Raw genomic sequence first — 6,377 nt, forward strand, 5'->3', positions numbered from 1 at the left:
AGCATCACTACATGGTTAAAAGCAAAACAGAATGGCTAATATTGAGACCCCCCAATAAGCTGCAAGAGGTGTGCTATTGACTAGAATCATTAAATGGCATTTGCAACAAGTCTTATAAAAATCCCGAAAACCGGTCGGTAGAAGAAAGAATGTGGAAATTATTTTGCTTTTTTTTAAAGCTGACTTGTAATTTTCACTCTTTGGCAGAGTTCAGTTTATAAAGAGGAAGTGGATTTTTAATATATTTACTATAAAGAAAAGTCTTCAATTGGGTAAAATGAACCACAGTCTCTAGAGCACATGGCGCTAATAAAGCTAAACAGCCATTCCCCAAGGGTTCATAAGCTCCGCCCCCCTTTTTTAACTGTTCAGAATTTGCTCTCCAAGCACCCTTCTGTGATGAAAATACCCAGCGCTGGCCTTGACCCAGAGGAAGTGCTTTTGACTGTGGTGGTCCTGAAATAAATTAGCTCTTTTTGAGAGGAACTTGAGGGGGTGAAATCTACAACTCACATTATCAGTCTGGGATTGAGTCCTTGTGAACAGCAGAGGCAGCAAACTTCAAACTTTATCAAGATTGTAATGCTCATTAAGGAAGTGAAATTGAGCCAGATTTGAAGGAAAGCGCTGTAGTAATTACAGAGTTATGAAGATTTAAAAGCTATGCGTCTGGACACGCAGAGCGCAACGTGTTTCCTTTGGGTTCAGAGACACCGCAATTACAGGGCTTAAGGGTAGCAAAGCACTGAATTAGAACTCCCCATTAGTTTGATTAATCACTGATGTGAATGCAGGCACTGGAATTGGCTATGGCTCAGTCTGATTTGTGTCTTTTCCTAGTCTCCCCTCCCCTTTTCTCCCTCTATTTCCTTTACAAGATCAGGGGGTCGGAGAAGAATACAAACCTTGTATTAATGATAAGAAATTGGGTGCAAGAAAGTTAAAACTTCCTGAAGCTTAATGATTTCCCTGTATCAGTGTCGGCTTTGCCAAGAGTTATATAATAGTGTATTCTTTCTTCTTCCCAGGCTCTTAAATGGTAATGGTACAACAATGACACGTTAGTAAATCTAATAAGAAAACCAAAGAATAAAGTATATTATGTGGGTGTAGAAAAGTTATCCTCATGGGAAGCTCACTGAGTTAATAATATATGATATTTAATTAGACGGGCTATAACAAACAAACAAGAAAACCAATATCTAGCCAATCAGCAATAATGGGCACGAGTCTCGTTCTTTGGAAAAAACCATTACGCCCTTCCGATCAACGTGACTAACAAATCTACCTGCAGAAATGGTATCTTATCTTGGAAAATGATGCTGCTGATGTGACTTAAGTATTTGGGGGTCAGGATATTTGACTCGGTGCCTCCACGTCAATACAACCAAATACTAGAGCCATTTTTTTTTTTTACGAATGGGGAACAGAAAGGCACAAAAAGGTCAACACACTAATTCAAGCCCAGCATGACCACTCAGAGAAAGAACTCTGTAAATGAAAATCCAGAACTCTCGGCATAAAGGCACTTTACTGGATAGGACAGCCTTTAAATTGTGCAACGAGATGACCCTTGGTGGGAAGGGTGATTTTGTCAGCAGGAGATTTTGAAATAAAAAACGTAACTGAAATTTACTTATGTGGTCCTTTTCATATTTGCATATGAACTACAGGGCTCCTGGGATCAAACATGAGACAACCAAGCAGCCAAGCCTCTTAAATTATTTTTCCGAAGGTGTTTTCTTTCTCCACCTCAACTGTAAAGATCCAGGAATAACAGCCCAGTGCACAAAGTAGACATTTTTATTTCTATCCTGTCTCAGTGGTCTCATAATGGGTTCAATAAGAGTTTGGAAATAATGAAAGCTTCTCCATGGAGAAACACAAGACTCACTGTGAGGAACGAAAGCACCTAGGAGTCTCCTATAGTAACAGCAACACCAGCAGAAACATTGCAGGAGTACGAATTTCCTACTTAAGAGAAAAAGAATTTAAAAGGTAACCATGCTACACATTCACTAGTGTACAGATGGGCACTAAGACAAAAATAAAGTTGTCCAAGAATTCTGTTGAAAAAAAGTGGTAAGTAAGTATCTGGATTACAGGCTCATTTCGACCTGTTTTGAGACATGTTTAAAGTATTTCCTACTGACTTTCGGGAGAACTTCATCCCTGGTTGCTAGGAAAGTCATAATAAAAGCATGAAGAAAGTGAAAAAGACCCCAAAAAAAGGAATTTGAGTTTTTAAAATTATTTTCCATTTTATTTTAAATTTGACTTTATTTGCTCTTGGGAAACAAGGATTCATTTCGAACCACTCATAGGTCTTGTGTAGATTTGCTACAGTGGCAAACACTATCATTTGCTTACCCTTTCTTCTTTTCTAATAGAATCTCAATTTTGTTCCAGGTGGCTATGGGGCCAGCCAATCTGCTCACCATCCTAGACTCCCTAGCATTCAAGGTTGGTCAGATGTTGCAATTCTGGATAAAGATGTCTACATGGACATCTGCTAGAGATTTCTAGGAATGTTTTTGCTTTCCCAATACAGGTGCTGTGCCTTTCTGCTTCTTCCTTCTTTGGCCCTGGAGAATGGACTCAAGACTGAGATGGAACGGCAGTCCTATGCCTGTGACATTCATAAGGATGGAAGCCTCGTGCAAAGGGATAAGGCTCCTGGAATATGAGAAAGCAGAGTGCTGCCCCAGACCTGGAACCCCCTCTTCCAGACTTCTTGTATTGTGAGAAAAATAACCCCTTATTTGGGTCGGCTACTATAGATGTAGTCAGATGCAGTACGTAGGTTCCAAAAAAAAGTCAAGGAGACAACATCTCCAGGACTTGGCGATACATGTGATACACGCATGAGAGAGAAAAGAAGAAAGCCAATTCATAGGTCCCAAGATTTATTAGTAATTCACTGGGGTACGAAATGTGAGAAAAGATCCAGAGGTCTGTGAGGGTTAAGAGCTAAGGTATAAGAAACTGTGAGAATGAAACCAACCTCCAATCCAGACAAAGATCAGGGCAGAGGAGGGACCTTAGCTAAGAAATGCAATGGCCCTCAAAGTGGTCCCCAACCTAGGCATGCAGATCTTGAGGGAGAGTGGACAGAAGACAGCAGGAGACTGCAGAAGTACTCATTGACCAACACACTGAAGGAAAGGTCCTGCTGGGGAAAAGGTATGTATTCTGGGTGAGAACGGCTCCAACAATAAACATTTCCAAAAGGCAAAAAGCAGAGTTGGAAGAAGGAGGGGATTCCATAGACAGGAGCAGACTTGAGGGCCAGGTAGCAAGGACAGGAACTGGAATGTGCTTCTAAGAGTCCCCCTGTGAAAGATTAAACTCCTTGAGGGTTCCTGAGGTTTCTCATTCTTTCCTTTGAAAAAAACATGTGGTTTTTCCCCTTTGAGGCTCCTGAAATTTTGAGCACAGACTGACAGATCTGCATAACTTTCTGGCTGTGTTAGGGAGGAAAGTGAGAGTTGAGACTCCCAATTGCTCCTAAAGCTCCCAGAGGTCCTTGTAGAGGGAACCGCAACTTACCAAGTAAGGTCCTCCCAAATTCCAGACCTCCACCCACAGTGAAGTTTGTAGCGCCCCCTGCTGGACTCTTGAGTACACACAACTCAGGAAAGCCAAGTAATGCAGGTGGACAACTTGAGAATGGACTAGGATTCAATCTTTCTCTTTTCCAAATACTGTGGGGAAGCAACCTTACAAGTGAGATGGAAACTTCCATTTGATTTACAGAGGCAAAACACCAGGCACAGTGCCTGGCTGAGAGTTGGCACTCAGTAATTGGCAGCCATTATGATGATTATGATCATTGAGATTCAGTTGCTATAGATATCCTGTGGCCTTAAATGATTTGAGAATGATCCACAGAATAAGAAGTTCCACAGGCTCAGAACAAGTAGATTGTAATGTGGAGAGTTTGAGGGCATAGACAATAATCCAGCTCCATATCTATCCTTAGCCTTTCTTCTCAGCAAGTATATGTTGGCCAACTGATACTCATGAGCATCACACTCAGAGTATAAGTCTGAACACTTCTGAGTGCTGTGCTTCTTGCTCCAGAAAAGCTCATTACTTTTACTGTAGCCCCTTTGGTGCTGTTTCCCAAAGGGTCAGCAGGTGTTTTGGAAGGCCTACCATGAATCATGTTAGAGGCCTGAGGAGGCCAGAACGTGCTTGCAGGAGGAGAGAGAAAAATCAGAGTCAAGTAGGGCCAAGGGGTGGGATGGGAGTGGAGAAGAAAGGAGGATAGGGCCAGACAGGGTCCCAACAGGAAACAGATGGCACATTCCAGTGAGGATGGTTCGAAGAGGTTTCTTTTACAAAGGGACTAATTATGCAATGGCAGTGTGTGGGAAAATGCAGGGCAAGTAGCAGCAGAGCTGTTACCACCCCTAGGCCTAAGGGGATGACAGGAGAGAGAAGCTGCCAGAAGGAGAGAGGCACATAGGCTCCCTTGAAAGAAGCAGTAACCTTAGGTCAAGGAACAGAGTCAGCCCAACGAGGAAACTGAGCAGAATAAATATCTGGACCTTACTGTCCTCCTACTCTCTGATTTACTTCCAGAATTCTCCATAGTTTGAACCCAACTGGAAGCCCGTGGACGAGGGAACCCTGCTGACATCATCTACACAGATCAAGTACCCCAGCCACAGAGCAAGCTGGAGAAGGGTGGAGAAGGGCGAATAGAAGATATCCGGCACAGTAGAGGAGGGACTTCTAAGGAGTGGTATTGGTGTGTTTTTTTTTGTTTTTTGTTTGTTTTGTTTTGTCAAGAGATAAGACCACATGCCCATTAGCAGAAGGATAGGCTGACTATAATTATCCCAGAAATGATGAAGGGGTTATGTTCACCATCCAAACTCTCTCTTTGCTCATTTTGGAAAGTCATGTCCAGAAGTAGGGGTAGGAAGAGAAAACCCTAGCAAAGAAATAGAGTTTTCCTTCTGGCCACCAACAGGACCACAGAGAACTAGAAAGAGATATGATGAGAGGATAGAAAAAGAGAGTTGGGGAGAGCGGAAGTGCTCATAAAGGAAAACAAACCTTTGGTAGTCAAAAAATAGCACAAAGTAGAAAGCGACTATACAAAATGCGGTCGGGGGTCATTAATAAAGGGCTTTAGCCCAGAAATCAGGGGTGAGGTGGGGGTCAGGGAATGGAGTCCAGTTGAGATATCACATTTTTCATAGTCCAAGATTTCACTTTCTGTCTATGACCATGCTACCCTGAATGCGCCCAATCTCGTCTGATCTTGGAAGCTAAGCAGGATCGGGCCTGGTTAGTACTTGGATGGGAGACTACCTAGGAAGACCAGGTGCTGTAGGTGTTTAAAAAAAGATTCCACTTTCTTCTATTTTCACCCAGCATCATCCTGGAAGTCATATAGACCTTTCCCTAACACCACAGCCCATGGTGTGTGTGTGTGCGTGTGTGTGTGCATGTGTTTTCACTTGTCACCAAATGATCAGCATTCAATGAAACGCTTCTATTTTGGGGGCATTACCATTCTAAAACAAGATGCAGAAAAGCAGAGAGAGGCAGCTAGGGGCTGCATTTAATCTTCTCTAATATCGCAGTGCAAAGGAAACTGGGGAATGAAAACATAGTCATTTAGAAAATGGTTGATGAGTCACTGATTGGCACCGGGTGGAGAAAAAGAGAAGTCATTATTCATTCAGAGTACGGCTGGTCTTTTAAAAATAGGCTCCTCACTCTGCTGGAGGGGGTGTCTGGGCTTTAGAGACTGAGAGGATGATGGCAGAGGGCAAGGGCTGGGATGGAAACCACCCAACGCAGACAAGGCCCTCATCCTCCATCTAGATGCATCTCAACCCTTGAAAACCCTCCAGCTTTAAGAAGCAGAAAGACAGCTTAATTCCGCCTTGTTCTTCCTGCATGTCTTTCTTGAGGCCTTAATAATACTTTTTGGGAAACTTCAGCTTCAGGGGAACCAGGCCAAGTAGAAAAGACGGCACTTTTTGTGACCACAATTTTGCCAACAGACCCAACACTCTATTACTCACAGAGTTCCTTTTCCAGGTCCTGGACTAGCAGGTCTCTCTTCATCTCCCTGCTTTTGACCTCTTTGTTGTTCGTTAACTGTTCTATAATTGAGTTGGTCGGGGTGAGGGGATTTAAATTTGTCAAATTAGAACATGGTGAAATGTTTCCCGGAGGAGGAAAATTAAGTTCCTAGGTAAGCAGAGGCTAAGGATTGCCTGGGAATATTGTCTCTGTATGTGTTATAGGAAAACAAAACAAAATAAAAATCTTGCCTGCTAAGGGTTTTGCCTTTCCCTGAGAGTTCTTGGGCCTCAATGTATAGATCTGGGCAATGGGTGAGACACTGAACT

General features: G+C 42.8%; 1 pseudogene; it reads left to right on the forward strand.

The window, feature by feature from the left end:
• Nucleotides 1-5,231: 5,231 nt before the first annotated feature.
• LOC120594361 (uncharacterized) lies at nucleotides 5,232-5,350 on the forward strand (annotated as a pseudogene).
• Nucleotides 5,351-6,377: the final 1,027 nt, after the last annotated feature.

Source organism: Pteropus medius, unplaced genomic scaffold (assembly GCF_902729225.1).
Source record: "Pteropus medius unplaced genomic scaffold, Ma_sr-lr_union100, whole genome shotgun sequence".
Lineage (NCBI taxonomy): Eukaryota > Metazoa > Chordata > Mammalia > Chiroptera > Pteropodidae > Pteropus > Pteropus medius.